This window comes from Phasianus colchicus, chromosome 12, assembly GCF_987193195.1.
Source record: "Phasianus colchicus chromosome 12, bPhaCol1.hap1.1, whole genome shotgun sequence".
In the NCBI taxonomy this organism is placed as follows: domain Eukaryota; kingdom Metazoa; phylum Chordata; class Aves; order Galliformes; family Phasianidae; genus Phasianus; species Phasianus colchicus.
In genome coordinates, this window is record NC_143447.1 from 15977246 (window position 1) to 16003543 (window position 26298).

The window sequence follows — 26298 nt, forward strand, 5'->3', positions numbered from 1 at the left end:
ATACCAAATGAACCTAGAGTAAGTCCTCTTCAGATAAAGCACTCCAAAGCAACAGGACAAACACAACTTTTTTCTTTATATTATTTCTAAGTGCATTTACAGTCTTACACAAAGAAATAACATGCACCTGGGTCAATGCAGATCTAGGTTGCTTTTTTTCCAGGGCTTGTAGACTGTTTACGTTGTATAACACTGCTAGAACATGATGGAAAATGCAGCAACAATAGAGGTGTAGCAAAGTCCAAGGCTACAGCAAGTGAGGATAAGCCCAAATGCAGCAGTTGTAAAAGCAGAAATAAAAGAAGAAAATCTGCTTACTATTAGAAGACCTCAGATACACAGGAAACTCCAGCAAAACACCATCGCCTCCATGCTTGCCAACCCTGAAATGAAGTCTGGGAAGGGGTAGATCCTGGCTCCACCCCTTCTGGTCACTCAGCTGCATTACATTACATTGCGTGCACCTGAGCTCCTCTGGGTTGGCCCTGCCTTCCCACCAGGTGCTCAATCACTGCTTCAGGCCATGACTTAGCATTTCTGCTACAAACATTATGCTGCAGAATGATTCTACCATGCAAAAGGCCAAGTTTTATTTTCTGCTGTGGTAAGAGCCTTCACGTTCCATGAGGACATCCCACATGTCCATTGCTAAAGATGAGATCAAAGTGCTCTTTTCTTCTGTCCAGCAAAGGAAGCCAAATTTCAGAGCCAGAGATTAAAATTCCTGGGGACTTTCTTTACAACAAAACAATTCCCTAACACAACTGTCAGCTTGAAAGTCAGAATCCTACTACTTCAGTGACTGGTGGATCTGAAATTCTTATGGGTGTCCAAATAGTTCTGATTTTTTTTTTTTTTTCATTTTTCTTTTTTCTATTGTCTTGAGCACCTCAAATATCTCAATTGAAACAAATGATTCCATTCTAAAAATTGCCTGAGAGGCCTCATCCCTGTGAGGTTTTGTAATACTTTTGCATCTACAGTGCCTTCACTGAGACAACCCTCAGATAAGCTTTGTAAATTGAATGACTACCAGCTTATCACATCGTTTTACATTTGTACTCTGATCTTCATATGTGGAAACAAGAACTCATGGATGAAACAAAACTGTGTGCATACACATAAACACCTAGTTACGCAGGCGAAGCCAGATATAACATCAGTGTGTATCATTCAGACAAATAATGTAACAGTTGTAAATCCTACCTACAAATTTTCATGACAGAAGAAAAAAAAAAGAAGATAAATAGTTGTGTCTGAGTCCCTTTGCTTTTTGATTACTATCAGACTTCTGGTAATGTTACCAGAATGTGTATATATACGTGTACACACATTCATCTGTGCACTCATGTCTGTACATGTATATAGACATGTTATTTTCTGTATTTTGCACTTCAGCCTTCTGTTTTGGATTTTTTTTTTATGCTTAATTACCATTTATACTTGCTTGCTTGCTTTTTTTCCTCAGCCCACCAAGTTTCAGTGTGTGAGAGGCACAATTTGATTTACAGTGCTAAGAGGTTTTAAACAATACATTTCATGCCACTAAGAGGCTTTAAGCAAGATCCCGAAGCAACAGCTATCTTTCCCTAAAGCTTAAATATTAAGATTCACTGGAGTATGAAGGTCAATGGGAGACACAGGAAAGGGTAAACGGTTTGGTATGATTACGCTATGTCTGAACCAAACTGGCTTTCCCAACAAAAATGTGTCAAGTAATACAGACAGTTCATAGATATGAATTTCTTCTCTGTGCTTCTGCCAGTGTGATATTTGAAGGATCTTGCCAAAGATTTTAGTCCCAAACCTTGTGTTTTGTATTAAATAACAGGATTTAATAAGATCTGTTTATATTTCCATGACATCAGAAAAAAATGTCATAATAACCTATGGAAAAAATTCCCCTTTCCCAAGCTCACATTTTAACAAATCCTGAAACTCAGAACCAGAACTGCAGAATGACAGCCAGCAAGAATAGGCTCACCTGCATCTCCTCCCTGCCCTTCCCAGGGACCATGGATCCTGCCCTTGGCTGTTTCCTTGCTGACCTGTTTTCTCAGGACAGTTAAATAGCACACGGTGGACTCTGTGTGTTAGAAGTAGTTGCTTTCGAAGGTGTCCCTTGAGCCCTCTCAGTGGACATCCTTGGCCCGACATGAACATCCGGAAAAGGTGACTTAAAGAGAGATCCCTACCACTTTTTCCACAGTCAGATGAGGTACAGAGTCAGTCAGCTCTTGATTCACTGCAGTTTACCATGCATTCTGAAAATCAGATGAAATTGGTGACAACTTACCATAAAATGCTATGCAGGATGTCATGAGCTGACTGACGAGCAGCACAGTTATCTGCACAGAAGAGGCAGGGCTGGAGGCAGTAGCCTTTCCTGATGTCCCAAGCGAAGCCTTCCTGTCAATCAAAGCCCTTATAACAAACCTACACATGAGGATTTCAGCGTACAAAATTCACTGTCATCAAGAGATGATAAGCCCTTTGAATCCAGGCAAGCTTAGTTCAAAATACTGCTAAGTGGTTTGTAAGGGGTGTGTATGTTGCACTGACCCTTGTGCAGAATTTCAGTCTAAGAGGTGTCTGTCCTCTACAGAGAGATCTGGTCAGAAATAACATGTTACCCCAAACTACCTGAAGCTCCCACAGATTCTGTCTACAAGGGAACCGAAATTAAAGTGAACAATTGAGAAAGCACTTTTCCAATCTCTCATTGTTTTACTCTTCGCCAGACACATCACTGTTAACTCAGTTATGTAATAGGAGCCACAGTAACAATAGAAATAAGGGGTATGAAAAAAATAATTTGGACACATCTTTATGTTAGCAAAAACAATAGTTTTATCATTTTATTATCCATATACGGTCCAGTGTTAGTTATCAGACCTTGAAAACTGGGGAAAAAGGTATAAAGAGGAAGGTTAACTCAGTTCTGACTGAGTGGGGAAATGAGAAGGCCAAATGTACATTAGTCAAAGAAAGAAAAATAATATCCCAGAAAATGAATAAGAAATAACTATCCTCAGAATAATACTATATAAATACATTTGCTGTAGGTCACATAAAAGATTCATGGCACACACATGTACAGGTCAAATTACCTTTAAATATTAAATTTCTTTCCAGCAGAGAAGAATTTCAGATTTATTCTGTTTTCATAAAGAAAAAGGATGCACCCCATGCATTATTATTTGCTGACAAATGATAGCTTCTGGGTTTGCCTGCAAGATGTATGTTAGAAACACACTTTTTCACGATTTAAAAAAAAAAAAAAAATCATCATGAAATTCATCTCTTCCCCCATAAGTTTTTGCTTTCTTTTGGCTCATTAAATCAATATTTTCCTATTATGGTACTATGAAAGTTAGCATTGGAGAACACTTTTCTGGTCACTTAAAGCAGTCCATTTTCCTGCTAACTCCGTGTGTTTTTTCCCTGCAGCACATTTTGGGCAGTCTGGTTTTGACAGATTCAGCGAATCAGCAGCAAGGTTATGCTGCTCCTTGGAGACATGACTCCACACACACCTCACCATTCAGACATTTTCATGTTAATAGGTCTAAGCAGGGATAACGGAACCCCACAAAATTATAATGAAGATAAGGTACAAACTCAAAGCTCAGCAGACAATGGCACGGAGTGGTAAATCTATCAAACAACTGGTAACAAACTATTACTACTGAATTTATGGTTCCAGTTTGGCCTATATCAGTTGAAAACAAATGTGCTATTATCTCTTGGCTCTCTGATGGTCTCTCTGGAATGAGCTGTGACTCTTCCAGATGGATAGATGTTCAAAGCGTGAGACCAACTTTGCACTGACAGCCCTGAAAACTAAACCCAACTCAATTACAGCGCAAAAATTCATTCATTCAAAATATGTCTAAAGGCCTAGTACAAGCTCACAGTAAAAATATCATAGAATCTTTGAATCGTTAAGGCTGGAAAAGATCACTAAGATCACCAAGTCCAACCATCAACACATCACCATCATGCCCACTAAACCATGTCACTCAGTATCTTCCAAACACATTATAATATCAAACTAAAAATACTCAGAGTGTCTTTAACAATAAACAGACAAAGATTTATAACCAAATGTAATGGTGCTGTGATTTTTCATTAATAAAGGAAAGACTGGTTTTAGTTCCAGACTGGATAAGACTGTGCAGGCACATCCTTTGCCTTCAGCAAGGCTCAGAGAGATACCAAAACCAGGCTGAACACCAGGAGATGCTGCTAGGCTTTAACTCTCTTTCAGGATAGAACAGGAGATAAGCAGCAATACTGAATTGTGGAGATCATAGAATCATAGAATGGCTTAGATTGAAAGAGAACTTAAAGATCATCTAGTTCCAACCCCTGCTGTTGCCATTCACTGTCTCTCTGGTCCTAGCATCTCCTTCAAAGAAGAAGGAAAAATGTCTGGAGCACCCCTCCATGATTCCACGATTCTATGAAAAACATCCCTGATGTTTGTTTCTATATCAAAAGAGTTTAAAAGATTTTTCGCTTCCCACATATACTCAAAGTAATTGCAGATCACATCCAGAGCTCTGAGTTATAGGGCTCTGGTGGATTTAGCAGTGGTGAACTCCATCATTCCCCTTCCTCCCTCTAGCAGTATGAGCTAATACATGTGAGGGCAGTGTGGCTGAGGATGTACCTCCTGCCATCCCTGCAGTAACCCCTGGCAGAAAGGCAGCAACCTCCAGCAGCTGAGACCACCAGGGTCTGTAAGCCAGCGCCTTTAGGCTACAAACTCCCAGGCAAGGAGGCAAAGTTCAAGGCAGAGCACATTGCACAGAGGAAGTTGCCTCCACGAACTGCGTATCTGAAAGCACAGCACATTTCGTTCTCATTCATTCAGGGTAAATATGCCACTGCAAGACTTCGGTCATGACTTGGCTGTTTGCATGCAAACCTTGGTCTCAGAGGAAAATCCCACAGTCAGGTTATTGTCTAATCTTCCTGGCAGGGTCTGGGGGAAACCTGCTCCCTGGACTGCATGCTACTTTCCTAGTAAGGGGAACTTTGTGAAGCCTTTAGTCACTGCTGTGACTTAGGTCCAACCTGCAAAGATGGCCTCAATCCTTTATGGGTCCATGATATTCTATGATTCTATGATTCTCTAGCTCTGTGGAAGGCATTGCCTGTTTGGCCAGCATTGTTTCCTTAGGATTTTTGCCATTCACATTCTGTCCATCATTTGTAATTAATGCCCTGCTGAGGCTTCTTGGATAGGACTTTTTTATATTGATTTAAATCAGTAGAAATAATAAACATAATGAAGTAGATCGCTTCAGACAGGAATCATTAGACATGGGAGTTAAAACTTCCCAGCCCTCAAGTCTTCATCAGATGTGTAAAACTCAGAGGGTGGAGAGACACATGGAAGGTGAACACAAAAGAGGCACGTACACAGGGGCACAAATTTGTTTTGCTTTCACTGCAAGTGAACACTCAGGGGAAAGAGTTTGCAGTGTGAGACCAGCTCCAGTTTCCACAGTCTCCACAGCTCCTGCTGAGGGCAGGAAAGCCATTCTTTCCATTCATGGCGTTGACTTTTTTGTTGCCACCATGCCCAGGCAGCTCCTGCAGACCATCTGGCACAAGTGAACCCATTAACCTCATTTTCCAAAGTGCACACCTCACCCGGGGCTCCAGCCGCTGTCTCTCTGCCAGAGGACACCGGGACAGGAGATTTCTCTCTCTCTTTTCTCTTCCTTCCCTTTCTCAGCGTTGAGGCTTTAAGAGAGGTGGTGCCTGTCTTCCTCAGATAGTCCCTTGATCTCAATGTACTCTCTTTTCCCTTTCTTTACCCTCACCTCCATTCCCGCCTGCTTTGTGTTTTATCTCAGCCTGTAAAGTTGTGTGATTACGGATAGAGAAGTCACCACACAAACAGGATAGAATTCACCACAATGGCTGTTTTGTTCATATACATTTCACTGTCTGTCTCTTGTCGGAGCGTGGCTATCATCTTCTACTAACAATATCCCTGGGTAAATGATAAAGTCAACTCTGGAGTAAAGCTAGACGTTTTATCAGCATGTTCAAACTATCCCCTTACAGCTCTGTACTTGCCAACTGCACATCCTTTTCCTACACAAAGACTCAATGCACATTAAAAAGGCACTTATTGAAGCTGGTGTTTGTTTGCAGAGAGGGTGTGGATCCTGCTCACTGTGGCAGTCACCCTCCGTAGTTTTTCTCTCATCTCCTGGAGAAAACCGGGTGACGCAGTTGTGCTCTGTGACAGTCTCTTGGCTCAAGTTTGAGGTTACTTCACTTCTTGCCAGGTCATTCTTCTTCATTCCTCCGCTGATGCTAACTGATGGATTTCCCCTAAGCTGACGACCGAGTTGATCTAATGCCTTGCTGCAGGAGAAAAGTCACCGCAGACACAAGATAAAAGATAGGCGGCTCTGAGGTCTCTGTTGGCTGGTGTCCTGAAGCCACAAGAAATTGATAACAAGGGACCCTCATATACTATCCATACGTCAAAAGGCACAAAAAATGATAAACCTCCAAAAGCCTTTCCCACTCTCAAATTTGGTGATCAGATTAATGCTGTGAAACAATCTCCTAATAAAACAATTGTACCCACATCTTGCCGGGCGAGGATTAGCAGACATCTGCTTTGATAAAGTTTGACCTGTAACAGAAAGTAAAGCTGTGAAGCAAAGGTGGCTGTTACATTCATTTATTTCTCCCTCTAACATAAACACGGGCTGGGGCTGCTGATTTTGGAAGTGAGTGCTATGCTTTGCCTGGAAATGCTCTTATTGCAGCTGTTTCTCGGATGTGGGGATCTGTGTGGATTTCTCACAAACTTAATTCTTTTTGAGTACGGTATCTCTTTCTCTCCACCCTTCTCCCTGTGTCCATTTAAAATAAAGAGCCTTTGCAGAGGAACCACTCTGTCCTCTGAGTTTATATAGCAGTTAGTGCAATCGGACCCTAATCCTGGCCGGATGTTTAAGAGATTAAGAAGAGGAGGAGGATGCCTGTTTATACAGAAGGCTTTCTCTTGTTAGCCAAATAAAGAGAAAATTTCCTATTGGTTTAATTCTTAACTGTTTTGACCTCTTACAGCAGGGTTAAATTTAGCCCTTTGTTCTAATGCAGAGTAAGACACTGTGAGCAGAGATGAGCTAACTACTTAATTTAGTTTCATAGGGGTTGATGTAAAGGTTTGCCTTGCTCACAATTTCCCGCTTCCTACATCCCAAGCTAATTCCACTTCAAGCCCCATGGGGGCTTAGCACCTGAATGAACATAGCGTCTCACAAGTCAAATAAATAAGAAGAAAAGAATGAAAGATTGAATTTAAAGAGAATGAAAAACATTTTTCCTTGTCTGAAGATATGGACCCTTCCAGTTTTGCCTGCACTGAATATTATTGAGCAGAAAAAGACTGCACTATAATGATTGCTTATCTCTATCTTTTCTCTATTTCCCTTGAACAGTGGTTGGGAGTTTTCATTTCCTATGTCATTTATAACGTGCAGAGTTTTGTATTTTGGGGGGGGTTTTTTTGTATGTGTGTGTTGTGAAAAGAGGGCCCGTTACATTCTGCATCACTCTTCCTTATCCCCGCCTCTATTATTGTTAAAGACACCATTTCTTCTTAGTGCAGTGCATTCTGATGGAGCTGGATGACTTGCAACGTTGTGTACAGACTGAAACGCTCCTTAACACCTGGTCACTGACCTGCAGCTCATCTATAGCTACAGTAAACTTAGTCAAAGTAACATCTGTAGTTTTGTAAGCATACACAGAATAAGAAACCACTTCCAAAAATGCCTTTATCTGGCAACTTCAGAAGACCAAGCACTACATAACGGTCTTGAAACCCAAGCCAACTTCTAACTCATAAAAATGGTCTTTCTAGGTCAGGGTTATGGCACATCAGCGAACATATGTCAAATGCGCTCCACAGTACCTGCCCTGTTCTATTCATTATCTAAGAATGTCCATCTGGAATTGTAGAAATGACAATTCTTGTGTGTTTTTTTTTCATTCTGGTCTTAATCCAATTCCCACTCCAATTCTCACCACGGTCCTATTAACTCCTTGCTGTGATGGTTACCAGAGAGCTAAATTTTGCCCAAATTTGCCCCAGAGCAGTTTTTCACTCATTTGACTTTCTATCCCAAAGCCAAACTAGCTTTTCCCTAAGATTCTGCAATTTGAAACAGTAGCATTCATAAGAATCTTCTCTTCTGTATCATTTTTCTAACACATAAAACAAATGCTGTACTGTAATTGACTGATTCTCCCAGGTCATTGCTCTTGGGGATGTTAGGAAAAGTTTAGTTTTAAAATTCATATTGAAGCTTTGCCATCAAAGAAACATAAAAGGTTTCTGCAGTGTTAGATGCTGTTCTGCCTTTGCCTCGCCTAACAAGTGGCTCTAAGACTGCTAAGCATCTGAACACATCTGGCTTCAGTCACCTAAGCTTGCAGGTCACTGGATTGCTCTTTCTGTTGTCTTTTGCCATAAGGATTTTTCTCAACCAGATCGAAAGCTTTTAAGTAGCTGTATGTTTGTGCCAAACACTAATTGAATGAAAGGGAAAGATGTGAGCCAGATGCAACAGGCTAAATTCCCTCTTGAAGTTAATGGAGTTACTTCAAATTTAAATCGATGAATCTGCAATGAGGATCTGGCCTAGATCCTCTGTTCCAAGAAATAGTGAGACATATTGAAAAATTGATACATCACTGTCTGAAGATAGAGCAAGAGCAGAAGAATCTAAGAAAAATGTGATATGCAGATCAATGAACTTTTGATTAAAGATACCTATTTCCTGTTACAAGCAACAATTTGTATTCCTCAATTCTGCAAATGAGTGGAGGATTTTACAAAAGGTAATTTATGTATTTTGTTGATGTACTTTGTTTGAGTCTCTTTTATCTGATTTTTTATGTCAGCCGAGTGAACATTTTGCATCTGCATAACAGCTTATGAAACAATGCTTATCGGTTATCTTCCTCACTGTCAGCAGGGACATGAATCAACTCTTTAGACACATCTCATTGAAAGACAGCACTCAGAAACAGCAACAGCTCAATGGCATAAATAAGAAAATAGAGTTGTTGAAAATATTTCCCCACCATTATGATCTGAGTTAAGCCTACCAAGAAATAACCTTCTCTGTAATTATTGCTATTTTCACGTGAAGTTCCCAAATTAATGTGTATGCTCATTTGAACACATAACCTAATATTTTCAAAACAAAAAAAAAACAACTGGAAAAGGTATGAGAATCTGAGCAGGAAGATTTCTTATGCTTAGGAAGTGCTACTTTTTTGTTGTTCATTTCTTTCTTTTGCTATTTCAAAGCAGTTTTACCATTTCAAAATAAATCTTTATTATGAGTCAAAACAAAACATTTCATCTGCATAACATCAGAGTATTTATTCCCAAAGTGACCTTTTAAACTTGAAAGAATTGCACAATAATTACTGACTTTTCTTTCATAAAAGCCACTTGAAATTAAAAACTTAATCTATGCTTCTGTAAAGACATATGATATTTCAACATTACTGAAATACTTCATTTCATACATATTACAAAATCCAACATCGTTGAAACATTTTGCTCTAAAATAGTAATGATTTTTAAAGTTGCATTTTTCCTCTCCATAATTACTTTGACAAAACTTCTAGCTGATTTGAAATTGGGCTTTCTCTTACTGAGAATAGGGGAAGCTGAAGTGCTAGGTAAAAACCTGACCACCCATGAGAGTTTTGCTGTTTACTTCAATAGAGCCCAGATTGCCCCCATGGAATTCAATGGCATCGTGAAATTTAGAAGTACTGGCTCCACACTATTCAATGGCAGCAAGAGATTAAAGAGGAGTTACACAGGATGGTGATAGTAGAAAGTAATGTATATGGTTCAGATTTAGTACATATCACAGAATAGGCCACAGGGGTGAAAGGGGAGTGGGGCAGGAATTCCAGCTGAACTAGCTCACTTGTCCCTAATCCCTGCTATCTGATGAACTGCCCCTGGCAAGGACCACAGTAGTACAAAAATTATGCCAGTGTTCTTGTGTCAAAGGTGATAGAAAGCTAGAAATCACTTTGCATCAGATGGCTGTAAAAGATTTCCAAAGTTTGGGCTGGATCAGTTTCCCCAGCCATTCAAGAAACAAAAGTAGAGCTCCATATCAGTGCATATCAGCACTAATTCCTGTATATCATTTCTGAAAGGCTTCAGCTCAGAGACTCATTTTGTCCATCAGCTTGGCTCAGAGGTGTGTCGACAAGGGAATATGAAGAGACCAGACTTAAAAACTCTGTCTGGATTGGAAAACAATTGAGGGAATGACAGGAGGGGGAGGGTAGAAAACAAAGTGGGGAGAGGAAGGAAAAGAAGAGAAATAAAGCACAAACTTACACAAGCCAGAACAGAATCTTTCTCATTTATGAGAAGAAAATACACTCCTCTGGTCTGACAGATGAGCACGCCTATAGATTTACCTACAGACTTTGATAAGCACATTTTCCTTCCTGTTGGTAAACATAATGCATCATTTTGCAGTCACTATTAAGGGTTATTCTTATCTTAACACAGTGCTTTAGAGAGTTGGCACCCATTAAGTCTTGCTACCCCAGCAGAATGTTTCAGACTGCTGGCATTTCTGCACTGATTTTGCCTTTGCCCTGCTTTAATGTCATTAACTTGAGTGTGTTTGTTCCAAAAAGATTTCATCTAGACCTGAAAACAGTCCTTCGTAAAAGTATGTCACTCACCACCTCCTCAAACAGATTTATTTAACACTGCTGATGGTCTCATCTTCCATATTTGCACTCATGCAATTTCTGGGGTGACGAGCCTCATAAAGCTTCGTTTGACCTTAATGCAATGAAACTTGTATGCATGGACACTATTTTGGAGACTACTTAGGCTTTTAACAATGCCATAATCAACATTTAAATTAGCAAATTCTTTTCTGATCTATGGCCTCCCTCCCCCTTTTTCCTCCTCTCTCTCTTTTTTTATAATTCCAGGGAAAGGGAAACAAACCACAAGCATTCATTAAGCAAACAGCTGTGGACTGGAAGAGATCAGAAGTGCAGTCTGGAAACCATGTGTGCTTCTCGTGTTGCAATAATTGGAAAATGATGATCAATGGCAGGTATGGAAACATAGGCATGCTGAAAAAAAAAGAGTATATCCAAATCCTGCTCTGAATAATAGAACCACTCTGAAATCCACTTGATCTCTAAAGAGCTGGTTTGCAGAGCATAAATAGACAGTACTCAAGTGTTGACAGATTCCTCTCCCCTCAAAAATATATTTAAATAGAACATAATGCAAATGTCAGTTAAAAAGATTATGTTTAACCACCACATTTTCTTTTCAGCCTGTGATGTAATCTTCTCTTCTGCTAGTTGCTTCTGTTAGGGACCTATGTATCATGCCAGTAGGAACGCATCACAGAGTTCCATCTGAATTACCAAAACCAGATAATTGTTACAAATTCCAGCCTATCTGCCTGAGCAAGCCTTGCTGTGTCACAATGCCATGGGACAGCTTAACATGAAAATCATGTGATTGTTGTCTGTTAATGAAAATCTCATGTCAACATGCAAGAAAAATCAGCTGATTTGATGCAGCAAGGATACTGACTCTAACTTTAAAAAAAAAAGTTAAACAAGGTTAAGCTGGACTTCTGAGTTTATGTTGCACCCATATGCCATGGGCATGTTCCCGTGGTCATCATATGGGCTGTTGGACAATTCTGATGAACAGCAGTTACCTGGCCATTGCTATCGTCTCATTATAGTCTTATGCTGAGCTGGAGGAATTCTCATTTTCCACTCAGTCACTGACCTCCCTGTTGAGAACACACACATGCACACATAAAACTAAATTATATTATTGAAATACATCTGGACTAAGAACTTGGGTTAAGACCGATGACTGGGTTTTCATAGGTTTCCCATCTGACTCTGGCAGTATGCTCCAATCACAACTGGCCAAAGTTGGCTTCGCCCCAGTACTAGAAGGTTTTACTCCTTAAGATAGTATTTTTTAAGTGAGTTCCTCACATCTTTCTCTGTTTCCTTACGCAGAAGAAAATGGAGCAAAATAATATTTTTTCAGTTTTCTACTCTCTTAACATGGATAATCGTCTTGACAGTGAGTGATTCTCCAAGAAGAGGCATAGGAAGAAAAGGGAACATATTTGGGGACTTCCCACATCGTCAAACTCAGAAATACTAGGTTTCACCTAGTGGGAATTCTCTGTGTAAACATTTCTAGAGCACTTTAACCATGGAGTTTAATCACTGCTACATGGACCCTTTCCTAAGAACAGGCCAGTCTCTGCTCCAGATTGGGTAAAATGGCTCGAAGACCCTGGAAATTAATTAAAAATCACAACACATTTGTGTTTAAAGTAAATTAATGTGAGTTCTTTTTTTTTTTTTTCCTTCATTAAAAGCCATTCTTTCTTTACAAAAAAAAAGTCATCCCAGAATTATAAAGATACAGTAAAGCATATGCTTTTGGGATTTAGTACTAACCCTGTACAGTCAGCCTTTTTATAGGGAAGCCCCAAAATTAATAAGGATTTTGTCATGTCCAGAGGCCTACCGAATGTATTTCAATAGAGCAAAATGCCTGCTGTAGTGAATGAATACTCTGTTATAGTGAATAATCATTTGGCAGCATAGGTTATTTTAATGGACACATCACTTTAAACGAAGCCTTCACCATCTGTTCTGCCCTCTAATTACAGATGCAAAAAGAACATAATTCACAATTGCATCATAAAAAAGTAAGATATAAGTGATTTAAATGCATGTGTATGTTCTTTATTCAATGCAGCATGCAGCTGTTATGTTGTTTTCATGTTTCAGACACAAATCAGGATGAAAATGGCTCTCCTTTGATAGAGTGAATTCCCTCACACAGGACATTTTGTGTGCAGCAAGCAAGAATTCACTAAGGGCAAAATCTCCACTTTTTCACATAAAAGACAACTCTGGACTCCGTAAAAAGAAGATGGAATTTATATCACTTAGCCACGAATTTGCAGGGCCATGAGACAGCCTGTTCACAGCTATTCCCCTGGAGTGCAGACAGCAGTAGCAGTCACTGGTGCTCCGTAAGGCTAATCCAGAGAATATTGAAGTCCCGGAAGGGTTAATCCATTGATATCAATGGTCAGTGGGTCAAAACTCACACACATATCTAGAAGAATATATAGATATTTTTTACCTTTGTGCTCCTTGCATCAGTGTGCATCTTGCTAGCCTGGCTTGTTTTAATTCCCTGGGGAACACAACCTTCTCTTTGACCTGTAACCCAATGTTTCAGCTCTCTTGAACACCTTGCTACAGGGCAGGAGTCATGGCAAGGCACTTCCTCCAGCCCATTGCACCGGGCTGGATTTCAGCCTAATAGAAGATTTCACAGTAGCTGCACAGTATATAGCTCAAAAAAGAGAAATTGGAGAGTTCCTGCTGAGTGGGAACTCATCTATCAGCAGCAGCAAAAGGCAGGAATATGCAAGCAAAGAATATATTCTAAAACTTAAATGATGCCATAAAGTGAAAGAAATGCCAATTATTCTCAAGTGAGTCAAGATAGTTAAAGTGCAACCTTTTATTGGACTAACAAATGGGCTAGAAATAGTACACACAAGCTTTCAAGATGAAAATGTATTTTCTCCAGGTGCTGGCAGCTTTTAAATTGAGCTATGGTCCAATCCAACTTTTCCTTTAGGATCAATATGGCTCCAGACATGTTATTCTTTCTTCCTTTTTTTTTTTTTTCTTTTTGATCCAGTAAGTTTTATTTAAAGTTGGATGTTACTTTTATCTACTTAGAAAAAAAAATCAAGTTTCTAATGAAGAATATTTTATTTCTTCACAAGCCCATAAATTTACAGTATTCTTCTTTCTAGCTTCAACACAAAAGGTAGTTTCAGCAGAACTTTATTCTCTGTGTAGTTCTTTTTAAAAATTAGATAGTTCTTATTCTAAGTTTGAGATGTTTCTTTTACAGCTTTTCTTATCCTGACACAGGAACTTAATACTATCTTTAGTTAAATATGTATCTAAGTATAGAGTAGTTTTTCTGAAATCATTCAAGTCCATTCAAGTCAATGTGCATTACCATCTCAGCTGGGCTGACTGAAGAATGCAAACATTTTTTTCTGCATTTTTTTTTTCCTGGGGTTCCTTCAAAAAATGCAAAGATCAGTATTTACAAGATCTGTTACTTCTATGTAAATGTTTCAGAAAACAGCAGTCCACCTCTGCAGGAGATGAATCTAGCTCCTTAGCATTGCTCTGGAGAATGAACCAAAGCCAGAGGAATCTAACAACTTAAATGACTTGGATCTTACCAGGGAGAATTAAGTCCAATCGGCACCAATTTCATTAGTGTCAGAATTCATTAGAATACACACTCTGTATAACATAGATGTGAGGAATAATTTTGTTGCACCTCCCCAATCCCTCAGTCAAACAACCTGTAAAATGGGGATACAAATGTTATCATGTTCCTTTGAAACATCTTGAACTCTGCAAATTTTAAAAAATCCCATATGAAAGCTTCAAAAGTACCTTTTTATAGGTAAGGTGGAAGAAAGAAAAAAAAAAAAGAATTGCAAAATTTCCATTAACTATTTTTATCTTTCCTTTTTCTTCCATTTTATGAGGTAGTCCAAACATTTCATCATTCAAAATACTCATCAGAAGTCATTTACACTTTTTTTTTCCAAAACATTTTCTGTTCCTTGTCTGTGTGCTGCAGATGTCAGCTCCAAGCAAACTCTCACATGTGGTGGGTATCTGCCTGCAGAGGAAGGACAGGACAATCTCATCTAACCTACCCACGGTGTTTCACTGTTCTCCCCATATGTCAGGTTATTACAACCAGTATAGTCAATTTTGTTTGATAGCTGAGCATATAATATGAAGTAAAAGAAAATTGGTTAGGTATGTTGGACCTCAGACAGTTAAGACTTAAATGCAAGTCAGAAAACTTCAAAATCAATGGAAGTTTTTACAAGGCAACAATTCAAGAAAAGAATCTGCAGTGCCAAGACAGCTGTGTACTGGTAAGAATCCTAGCCGCTTCTTTGGAATAAAACATATACTGTAAATAATGCAATCAAGCAACTCCTCAAAATGAAAAATTACAGTAAAGCATCCTTAAAATAACAGAAGATCCTGCCAGCAATTCCAGTCCTGGTGTAGGTAGTGTGCAAAATGCCGCATTTCTTCTGAGTAAGCTATTACTGTCAATTCCCAAGATAAATAATATTGACCGGCATTGGACTTTCCCAGTGTCATAATGTTCAGCCAACATAAACACTTCAAATCAAGTCATTGTTTGCCTCATTTCCAAGACAGTTTTCCAACATATGCTAATTTGTTTAGAAAAAAGAACTGCATGGAGGAGGATGCCTATTTAAACCCAGTATCAGTGATTTTCCCCAGGCACCTAGGAGGAAAAACTTGATAGAAGAAACTTTCAACATTCAAAATAGCTACTAGAGAAAGGCTGGCTCTGGAAAGGGAATCAAAAGGCTATTTTTTGGGCTGAAATGAGCTGGTTTTGACTAGGGTTTGGGACCAGAGGAGGGGAGTGGGAGAAAGGAGACGCATCTTCATGTTCCTTGGTCTGCTTGTTCATTCTTGGGGGAATCTGTCACACCCCTGGGGATGCTCTGATCCCAGCCAGCTGGAACAGCCTTCCAATGAGTCCTGCCAGCCCCGACTGTGAGAATGTCCTGAGCCTTTTTCAGCCATGCTCTCGGCCTTCCACTCTTTGCAGGGCAAGAAAAACATGGCACCGGCCCAGCTCTGCTAGTTTTATGCTGCACAAAGACACCTCTGTGAGAGAGGACTCTTGTTTTTGGCTGCTTGGGACCATTTTGCCCTGCTTGGAGGAGGCCTCTGCCCAAGTTCTTCTATTTTGCTACTGAACATTTCTTAAAGCGATGAAAAAAAGCACAATAATAGTCAGTATTCGGAGAGCAGGGAGAGAAGAGCAGAGCAAACCCTTCTTATCCTTGCTATGATTTAGAGTGCAGGAGCTCTCTGCACATCAGGCAGCACATCTCCACAGGGGTTGCAGAGATGAGTTAGGTGAGGATGAAAGGAAAATCATATCTCCAGCTTTCAGTTTATGCTACTGTACAGATGAGATAATCCAGTCATACTGAAGGGTGGCCCCTTCCAAGGGGCCAACTCTGTTTTAGTCCGTACGGGGGAAAGCCTCTGCAGCACCCAGTGAAGCTGGCACATGTACACTGCCACCTCCTAAACAATGCTTCCCCCTCAACAGACATAATCTTTACACTGCTCTAATTCCAGCACCTATTTGGCCCTCAGCCCAGTGACAGACTCGATCTCTTTCCAGAACTTGGACGTGCATTTACATATACTGCGATGTATCTCTGTACGTATTAAGATCTGCAGAACAATTTTAGTGCCTCTCCTTTCAGTGAGGTCACGTGAGTGTGGGCACTCTGGGAAAATATAAAATAAAATATTAAATGCTAAGTGCAAGGAGTTGGAATCAGATTTTTAAAGATATTTGCTCACATAAAGATGCAGATAGGTGACAAATAGTTTTCTGATCTGCCTTAACTCCGAATTTCAGCTGACTTCAAGCAGCTTTGAAAATCAGACATCAAGAGTCCAGCTTGACTCTGCTGAAACAGAAATAAATCTCAATTGATTTCTCAAAGTGTAAGTGAGTGAGGAGCACCCTCAGCAGCCTTTGACTTTGGATGATGTTCAGTGCCCCAGAAATTAGGTCACTCAGTGCTCAGGAGGGCTGCTGAAAAATGCAGGCACAGAAAGAAGCGAGTAGTGTTTTCTGGGGTGACTTGGGAAAGCCAGAAGTTAGTTTCTGGCCAAGTTGGCCAGAACTGTTCCCAGGGGACAGGTTCAGCCCCATTGCAGTCAATTGAACTTTGTCATTGACTCCCTGGAGTTAGTGATTTTGCCCAGGACATTTTTGCTGCCAAACAGCTCTCAAATCCACTGGGCAATTTTTTCCTTCTATTGAAATGCATGCCATAGTGATGGGGCAGACAGTCACACCATTTGCAGGGAACAATGCTTAGGCAAAGAAGTTTCTTTTTTCTGCCTAACCGTGGTATCTCTCAGAACTGAACTTACTTTTTCAGATACATAAATTCTCATCTTCAGTTTAGTTTCCAAGTCCTAAGGGCTGATGGGACCGAAAACAGCCTGAGAGAACTTGCCTGCCTTTATTCTCTTAGATTTGTTGACAACTTATCAAATAGATACAAACTACACTCTTTAAGCATATAAAGCATCCTTTCAAGTCTTTCCAAGATCACAGGTCAATGAGAAGCCAAGAAACATACACGACTGGAGTACAAGGTCTGAAAATCTAACAACACTGTTATCTCGGAAAACGAAGTAATCATTGTCATGCAGGAGCTTTTCTGTGAGGCCTTCTGCTGTGATACCTACATACAGAAGAGTGGTCACAGTGCTTTTGATCCTTGTGCATGGAAGACATGGCTAGTCCAGCTATAAACATTCTCTTGAATACTAAAAGCCATCCAGCCACAGAAGCATAGATCATAGGCTAGATTATTTTGTTTCTCCCCAGCCCTCATGTCCCAGGTCTAACATTTATTTTTCTTACAAGTATAGAATTCCCCTTAATACATTTTTAATTAGCTCATTCATCCTCTGTGGTGTCATTACCACAAGTCCACCGTGGAGAAGGAATAAGAAGGGTCAAGCTGGACAAGTATGAATTACTTGGGATGTTCTCCTCATCATCTAATGAGTCACTACACAAGATGAAATGGATACAGCCAAAAAGGCATTTTGCAGCCAGTGAGCACAGCACCAGACAGACCATTTTCTAGACAGTTGAACTTGGCTGTGGCCCACCAAGTTCAGATGTGAACTGAAGTCCCACCATTACTGCATTTCCTTCCCTTTCCTCCCCTACTGTCTGCACTGGTAAAAATGCTACTATTTCCATGACATCTCCAGAGCACATTTTGATTCTATCTACTTTTCCAGGTGAAATACTCATGGTTCTGGTTGTAAGACACTGATGGAATTCATGGATGACCATTTTGTTAGGGAACTGGTTGCAAACACATGCTTTTCTCTGAGACGTTGCCACAGAAAATTCAACCCATTTCTTCCTGGTGTAAATCTTGTGTATTTCATTTTTTTAAGAGTTGGTCATTTTTTACATCATAGAAATTTGTAAATTTTTCAGCTTTTTTCCAAGCTGTTTAGGATACTTTCACCTTTCCTATGAGAAAGGAAAAAAGCCACTTTAACAAAGCTGGAGAAAACCACAGCTCACTTCATTGCTGAAGAAGAAGTACCAGGGCTTGGGTTTCATCTCTCCTCCCTTTGCCCTCTACTACCTCTAGCCTTTCCCCACCCCCAAGAGAAGGAAGATGGTTCTAGCTGCCCGAGGTAATAAAGTTAGGCCTGGGAGGAAATGTTGTCTTTTGGGAAAACGCAAAATTGTGTGACTGCATTAAAGTCAACACTATTTATCTTCACCTCTTGTCCTAGGGAACGACAAAGGGACACAACTGTTAGGCCCAGCCCCTCTGTGCAGCTGCAATGCAAAGAGGGCAGGGACTGGTACTTTCAAGTGTCAGACCTTTTGTGCCCAACTACTAGTTTATGAGGCTGATGTCAAGCATCTCACTCAATGAAGCCTTTGTCCTAGGTGTATAGGGCAGGACAGTGGAAAAACTACCCTGTCTTATATCCCAGGCTCATCCATCTTCAGCTCACTCCGTTGTTCCAATTTTAGGCTACCCGTTGTGTTGCTAGTAAGGATTCCCCCCTCCCGAGTTAATGTACTGGAAAATTGCTCTGCATGTTTATGTGGGGGTCCCTTCCAACTGAAAGAGAAAAGGAAAGAGGAAAAAGAACTATTTGGAAAGAGGAATATTTTTCCCACTGAACTCACAGGGCAGACCCCAGCTTGTGGGTTCTGACCCTGATTAAGAGAATTTCAATGACCAGCTAGGAGGTTTATTGTGAAGTCTGCCAGAATGCACTTCCGAATGAATTTTTTTATTATTTATTATCACAAAGGTGGATTTGAATGGTCTACGTTCCTCTCCTTCATCAGTTTCCTCACGCCAAGACCCCAAATTTAAACCACCCCAGATACTTAGATCAAGTTTGCTTCAATTCTCATTCAGGTCTTGGGTCTTAGCCAGGTTCTCTATTTTGTGCCAGTGTCTCTTTTTCTTTTATTCAGGATAAACTTGGATTTCACAATACAAATTTAGCCGTTGTTGACTTTGGACCCAAGGATAGAGCATCACAAAAGATAGCACAACAGAAATAACTTGTAGCAGCTGGATAAAAATAGATAAAAATACACACCTATGAGCAAAAAGTCTTGAGGTAATCTTTAGCCAAAGTAAAATTTCACATGATCACTGGGGTTTGAGTTGAGACTAACTATCGGTAGAAATGAAATATCACATCACAAATATTGGCCATAAATTAAAAATCATCAGTCCTGTTTTCCCAAGTCCAGAAGCATATCCACTTGCTCTGTGTTCATAGATCTGTACTGTCATGGATTGAGCATCATAAATGACTAAGATAAAGCCAAGCACTAAAAAGAATTTCTTAATAGATTGAAAGTATTGTATGTGTAACGTTAACACTCAGATGCCTTTCTGCTCCTATTAAATGGGGTAGTAATTTCTCATGTCTTGTTCAGTGAGATCAACATGAGAACAATCTTTAATTCTGCTCTGTCCCCTCACAGCTTCTGAGACTCATAAAAATATCCACAACTGCTCCTTCATCCTTCTTTTAGCAACACTGAGCCCTGTCACCCAGAACTAAGCTCCTTTCGGTTAGTAGGAATAGAGAGAGGTTCTGGGATTATAGTTCATAAAGTGATGTCATTTCTGGTTATTGCTTCTCAAAATGAATTTCAAATACAGCTGTGTGGGGACATTAACTCCTCCTGTGTATAATAAGGAATTTCCATATGTGGAGTATTCTGATATAGCCAGTAGTCACAAAGTCTACCACAGAAGTTAGAGTGAGGTCCCACACTTTTTTTTTAAGCTTCTGATTATATCTTGGCATTAGCTCTTTCTTTAATAAATATAGACATAGACAGGGAGCAGGAATCCTTCTCCAGGTGTTTAGGACCAATGCTGGGCTCAGGCCAGGGGGTGAAATGGGCCTCACATCCCAGAGCAACAGTTTCTATCCCCCCCCCTCCATTCTCCTTCCTTGGAGTCAAGTGACGTCAAACCCCTTGTGACCTCAAATCCTGGCCAGACCACTGGCATGGTTGACCTGTTTATTTGGGTAGAGCATAAAAGAATTTCAGCAAAACTGACAAACCAGGCTCAGATAAGGGGAAACCTTCAAGTCAAACACAAATGTTAATACGAACACCCCTAATCTCCCAGTTTGTCCCCTTCCGTAGGCAAAGGTCAGGAACATTTGGTCCCCACAGACCCTTAACAAGCAGATGTTACTGTAACATGCCCAGGGAATCAAGCATAAATACGACCCCTGACCCCAGTTGTCAGCTGATCCGCTGAGACTCTTAGAAATATACTCTTAACTTTTATAAATTCCCACTTTTTCCCACCGTCCCACTTCATTCTTTCAGTCTCCTCTCCCTTGTGTCCCCAGGACCCATCACTGCCGAGCGGCGCTTGCACAGTTGCTTGCAGTCTGACCCCTCTCTTCACCCAGGTCAAAGGCCCTAGACCCAGGGCAGGGCTCTTTTCTTGCTAAAGGCCAGCTGATGAATCATTCCCAACTTGAAGGGAACAGAGGAGAGGGGAGGAGCCCGTCTCTCAAAAGGCCCTCAAACAACTGCGGCCTATATATCAGCATTTACACTATTCTGACACTCTCAAAAATTCACTTTCCTCACTGGGAACGGCAACAAAAAGTGAAGGGGGTAGGGCTGGAGGGGCTGTCTGGAGAAAAGCCTCATCCCAATGGGGTTGCAAGGAGAGCATCACCCTTGCTTTGTTTGTTTGTTTGGAGATGGGAACATGAGTTCAAAAGACACTCCTGTTGAATGGGAAAGTGTGAGAGGGAGGAAAAGAGGGCTTCCAGGGAAAGCTGGATGAGCTGCAGCAGGCAGCTAAGGTCCAAGTCCTGTCGGATGGAGCGGCTGTGCCCAGCAGTGTGAGCTGTCAGGTTTCTCAGCACTCTCAAAACAGCTCCTTCTCCTTCCGCTTAACCCCATGTGGCATTTGATTTCTGCCTGTAACATCTTACCTCTCATTCTGCCAGATGATGCACTGCAGATCTGCAGAGTTCATCTGCAGAAAAATGTTTCGGTTCTGGACTCTGTCACCCCCATCCACTGAGGAGGGACTGTCTCGTTCTAAATTAGCTGCAGGAATCACGGATACCAAACCCAGACACCTTCCAGCTCCGCAGAGACGTTGCTTCGGCTTCCTCGCATATTCACCTCGGCATGTGTGACTCAGGGCTGCCAGCATCTGGACACTGCAGGCAGAGGGATGCGTAATGCTCCCGAGACGTTGTTTATTTTTGTTTGAATCCCTTCACCTTTTTAAAATCTCTGAGACATTTTTGGCATCACACCAGCCTTAGATTTGAAGCGGGGATTTCCCTGCGGCTGGTATGGTCCACATTCCCTCTCCGGACACTGTTGAACAATATCTACAGGAGATGACTGTTATTCTTGATGATCATGGATGCTTGTGTAGATGGGCACCAAAATCCTCACATTCACTGCACCTTGGTTGTGGCCATCCCACGCTGCTGCCTGCTCATCTGGCCTTCTGCTCAGTCACACCCAATTATGTGATTCCAACACCACATAAAATGCCATTAGTCTGCTGTTCTTAGCACCAGAAAGATTTAAACTGTTAGTTTTCCTTATTCAAAACAAGGTCCTACTCCAAAGAGAGAGAAGGGAGAGTTTCATTTCTCTCAGAGCAGTTTGGGATTTTGCTCAGCCTCACTTCCTGCTTCTCTATATTTTAAATACAACATTTGTACTTTGTTTTATCTGCATCTGCTCATTTTTTGGAAGTTTTATTAAGCAGGGTGATCACTTTAATACATTGTAAATTTTAAAATATCGCATCAGGCATTATCCAGATGTCTTCCCTGAAAAAAGGCTTGTGTTTGTCAGTGAGCACTTTCAAACATTCTCTGCCATACTTCTGACTGCCTCCTGGCTGAGTTCTGGTTGTGACACCATCTCGGACACAACATTACCTTCTGAAGTAGAATCCTGTATTTGCTTTGGTCTCTTTTTTCAGATGGATGCCATTATGGCTTCCTGTTCTTCAGGGCAGAAGTTGTCTTTGAGTTCATTCTCTGTACGTGTTTTACTGGCTTGCTGGATGTCAGTGATAACATAGGGCCTGATTACAATAAAACATTAGTTTCTATAAACTTGTCTCATCTGTTTTGAGATAGAAGAACAAGAGAATTTGCCTATTTTATTGATTCATTTTATTATTCATGTACATGTGTATTGAAGTAAGGGACTGGAGAAGGGATGGAAACTGCATGCCTTGAATGTAGAATGGACATAAAAATTTAAAAATACACATTAGTGTGGCTGGGTGATGTATTCAGTAAAGCAGTGTTGATTTAAAAGTCTGTCCAGTGTAGACAAGTAAGAAGTGTGGTTTTGTTCACACAAAGACATTGCATTCTTGTTCCAGAAAAGTCAGTGAGAATTTTGCCATTAACATTAAATGGAACTAAAGCTTCACCTCAAAGCTTTCAATCAAAAAGTGTGAGCATGCATGTTTGAACAATACCTTCAGATCCTAGTCAAAACAAAGTCTATGGCTCTAGCAGGGACAGGAACCTTGTCTGAAAGCCTTTCATCTACCCAGTCTCCTGGTTACCAGTGAGAAGCCTTACTCTGATGGCTGCAGTCCTCAGCTCTCTCCCCCTGAGCTGCTAGTACAGCATTTTTCCTCAGCAATGCACCATTTCTTTTAGTTTATCCTGTTGTGGCCTTACAAGAAAACTAAACTTAGACAAACTGGAAGCTCAGTTGCAGTAATTATTTCTCTTTGGGACATACAGAAGTTCTTTCTGCATCTTCCAACTTGTACAAAATTCAGCACTGTAATTCTTGTCTCTCCTGCAGAGATGATGCTTGCTGTGGGTGCCTCCAAAAGTACACTGACCCTCAACTAGCTCTTCCAAATGCAAATCTCTCTAAGAAAGCTCTATTTTGTCCAGACAGTTTCTTATCTATATGCTTACATACAAGCCATCAAATAAGGATCCTACTGTCATGCAGTAGATAGCAAATTATTTATACTTATACTTTTTATATAAGTATATATGTTTTTTATTTATATTTATATTTTTTCTCATTGCAAATAAAAAATATCAGAGAGAGGATGGAAATATAGGAGTTATGTGTATTGGAGATTATTTTCTGGTAGTCAGAATTGGAAATCTTAGTTTCAAAGTAGAAATAAATTTTCCCAAGTCTCATTAGTCCTCATGAGGCATTTTAGCACATTATCAAATCTTCAGATGATCCAGTAGAATTTGCTTTCCTGGAACTGATTTAGCCTGAGCCGGGTCCAGCCTGTGATGTAATGTAGAAATCATGCATACAGCCATAATGGAGAGAGAATCCACAGAAGTACCCACAACATTTCCGTACACATAACTCACAATTTAGATCAAGACAGGAAATGGTTTTCCCATCCCATGTGTACATTTGACATTTTAAAAAAATGTTCCTATCTCAAATCAAGATGAAAAGATAAAATATCCAATATTTTTAGACACCAAAATTCCACACATGAACCAAGGAGGATTAGACTGCTTGAAGCAATTTATTCCCAAATGGCTGCATTTCTTCTCTAACTCTATTTTCTTTCACAAAAGTTTCCCTTAACTCGCATTGCAAACAAAACAACAGGTTTTGATCCATGCAATGGAAGGATTTTTAGAAAGTTGAAGTGGAATACAAGCACTGAAATTTTATCATCAGTCTTTTTCTTTGCATAGTTTGGCATCTCGGGGAAAGAGCACTCTTCAACAGAAGAGAATTTGCTGACAAACTTCAAGTCACCTTCACAGCCACTACATAATTTAGATTCAGGTGTATTTCTAAGTATTTCCTGGTATATGCACATTTCTGTATATATACGAACTTGTACAGAACTGACTTAAAAGATGGGACATTTGTCGTACATGATTCTCTGCAGCAAATTCAGTAAAATCACTCTCTTTTCCCAGAGCTCGCAATACAATCCTTCAAATACCCGCATGACACACTCCTGTTGTTGGCTGTGTCCCTCTGCACTAACAGAAGATGCAAATTACCTGGTCAATAGTATGAGATACATGAGGCAGTATGACACTAAACTGTGGGAAAAATGTAATTTGTGAATGCTGCCTGATAAATGGTCTTCTATGTATCTATTCCATCTGATGAAAGTAGTGTGAGTAGTGTGAGAATAGTGTTATCCTCAGATAAATGGGCTGAGTACATCAGATCCTCTACATGTGACAATTCTGATGTACTTATTCTGCCAAAATCTCATGCCTAGCCCACTTTTATTAACTGACAAACCATTAAATCATAGTATAAAAAGCTGGTAAAGAACTACAAACATTTTTCTACATATTAAGAAACAATGGGAAAATAAACTGTCTGTTTCAAATTTCCAAATTTTTGCAGACTTCTGGAGTTTTGTCCCATCTACCTTTACATACCCTTTTACAGATTTCTAACTTGGGTTACAACCTGCAAATGGCAGGAGTCATGGATCTAACAGGTAAAAGTCTAACAGGTAAAAGGTTGAATAACTTGTAAGAAAGAAATTTCAGTTTTCAAGGAAGAAGCTTAAAAGTTTTGGAACTTCTCAAGTACTCACTAGTATTTGTTCCCCATTTACTTGTCCAGGTCAGTGCTGACACTGCATTTTTGATGGTCACATATTTTTTCTTTTATTGGGTTTCTAAACTGTCCAACTAATTTTAACCTTGCTCTGGCAAAACTATATTTCTACTTAAACATATTGCTCATCCTTTTTCTTTTTTCACTGTTTGTCCCTTTTTGATCTCTTTGTCTTTGCTTTGTATGTATGTCTGACAGCTAAAAGTGTAGGTACTTGGGACTATGAAATATCTAGCATATGGTGCCCCAGTTCACCCATGCTGGGAGATGCTACAATAATACAGTGCATACTGACTTTTATGATCCTTGTGTCCTTGGAAAAACTTTTGACTTATATTGATAACTTAGATTGCTCTTGAACCTAATTCCAATACAGGAAAAAGAAAAAAGGGGAAAAAAAAAAAAAAGTATTTCTACTTTCTGTATATTTTAACTTGAGAAAAATGCTATCACTTTCTATCTAAACAAGGAGTCATTTTGTCCTCTGCATTGGCTCTTTGTTGTTGTATTTCTTCATACTGTCTAACAAAAAAAAAAAAAAAGAATTTCTTTAAAGGACATAGGAGAGTTCTGAATTATTTCTATAACTGCTATAGATCCTGCAGCTGACCTAGTTAGATTTACTTTTATTCAATGGCATGCATTTAAAGCAATTGTACATAAAACTCAACTAAGATAAAGGCAACACCTGCAAAAGTAAAGGAATTTTCCCAAAGAGATACCATAAAGTTGCAGGAAAAAAAAAATGTCACACCCCCCCCCCCCCCCATACCAATTGGATTGGAGTAATTTGTTTGTACTCTAGAGCCAGAAGTATTGTCAAGGAGGTATTTTATCTGTTATTTTGTCCAGAAAGAGAGGAGTTGAAGCAGTAGTGGCTGAAGGCAGGTAGTTGTTGAGGAAATGATGCTTGCAGATGCTTTCCGTTCCAAGAAATAAAAGTGAAATTTCCATTTGCAGGCTTCTTTTTTGTTTTATTTTGCTTTCCCCTGTTACCTGCTCATTGTCTGATAATCATGTTTAGACTCCTAGAAGGGATTGAGCCAGATGGCCCATTGCCAACAGAAGCTAATGGTGAGCTAAAGGTGCCCAAAGCTAATCACCAAATCAAAAAGCTACTACGTGAAGTCCAGAGCATGTTCCCAAGAAGGAATTACCAAGAGACCATAGGGACACAAGAGGCTAAGCACATCCTGTGCTTGAGCCCTGGAAAAATGTCAAGGAACGTCAAATATGAAGTATCCCAAACATCTCATAAATAGTTTCTGGAGTCCCAGTAGTTAATGTCCAGAGGAATTTCTCTCTGGACTTTGCTAAAAAGACAGTTCTGACCCCGCAGCAGGAGAGGTAGATCCCCTTGT

At 40.1% G+C, this 26298-nt stretch overlaps 1 long non-coding RNA gene across 3 annotated transcripts in view; it reads right to left on the bottom strand.

The window, feature by feature from the left end:
- LOC116225577 (uncharacterized) overlaps positions 1 to 26298 on the bottom strand; it is a 267476-nt gene that overhangs the window by 55700 nt on the left and 185478 nt on the right. The window contains exon 1 of one of the 3 annotated variants that reach the window (XR_016470466.1): positions 319 to 390. The exons of the other annotated variants lie outside the window; for them this stretch is intronic. This is a non-coding gene — a long non-coding RNA (uncharacterized LOC116225577). Of the gene's footprint in view, positions 1 to 318; positions 391 to 26298 lie in introns of those variants that run through there. 3 annotated transcript variants of the gene reach the window in all.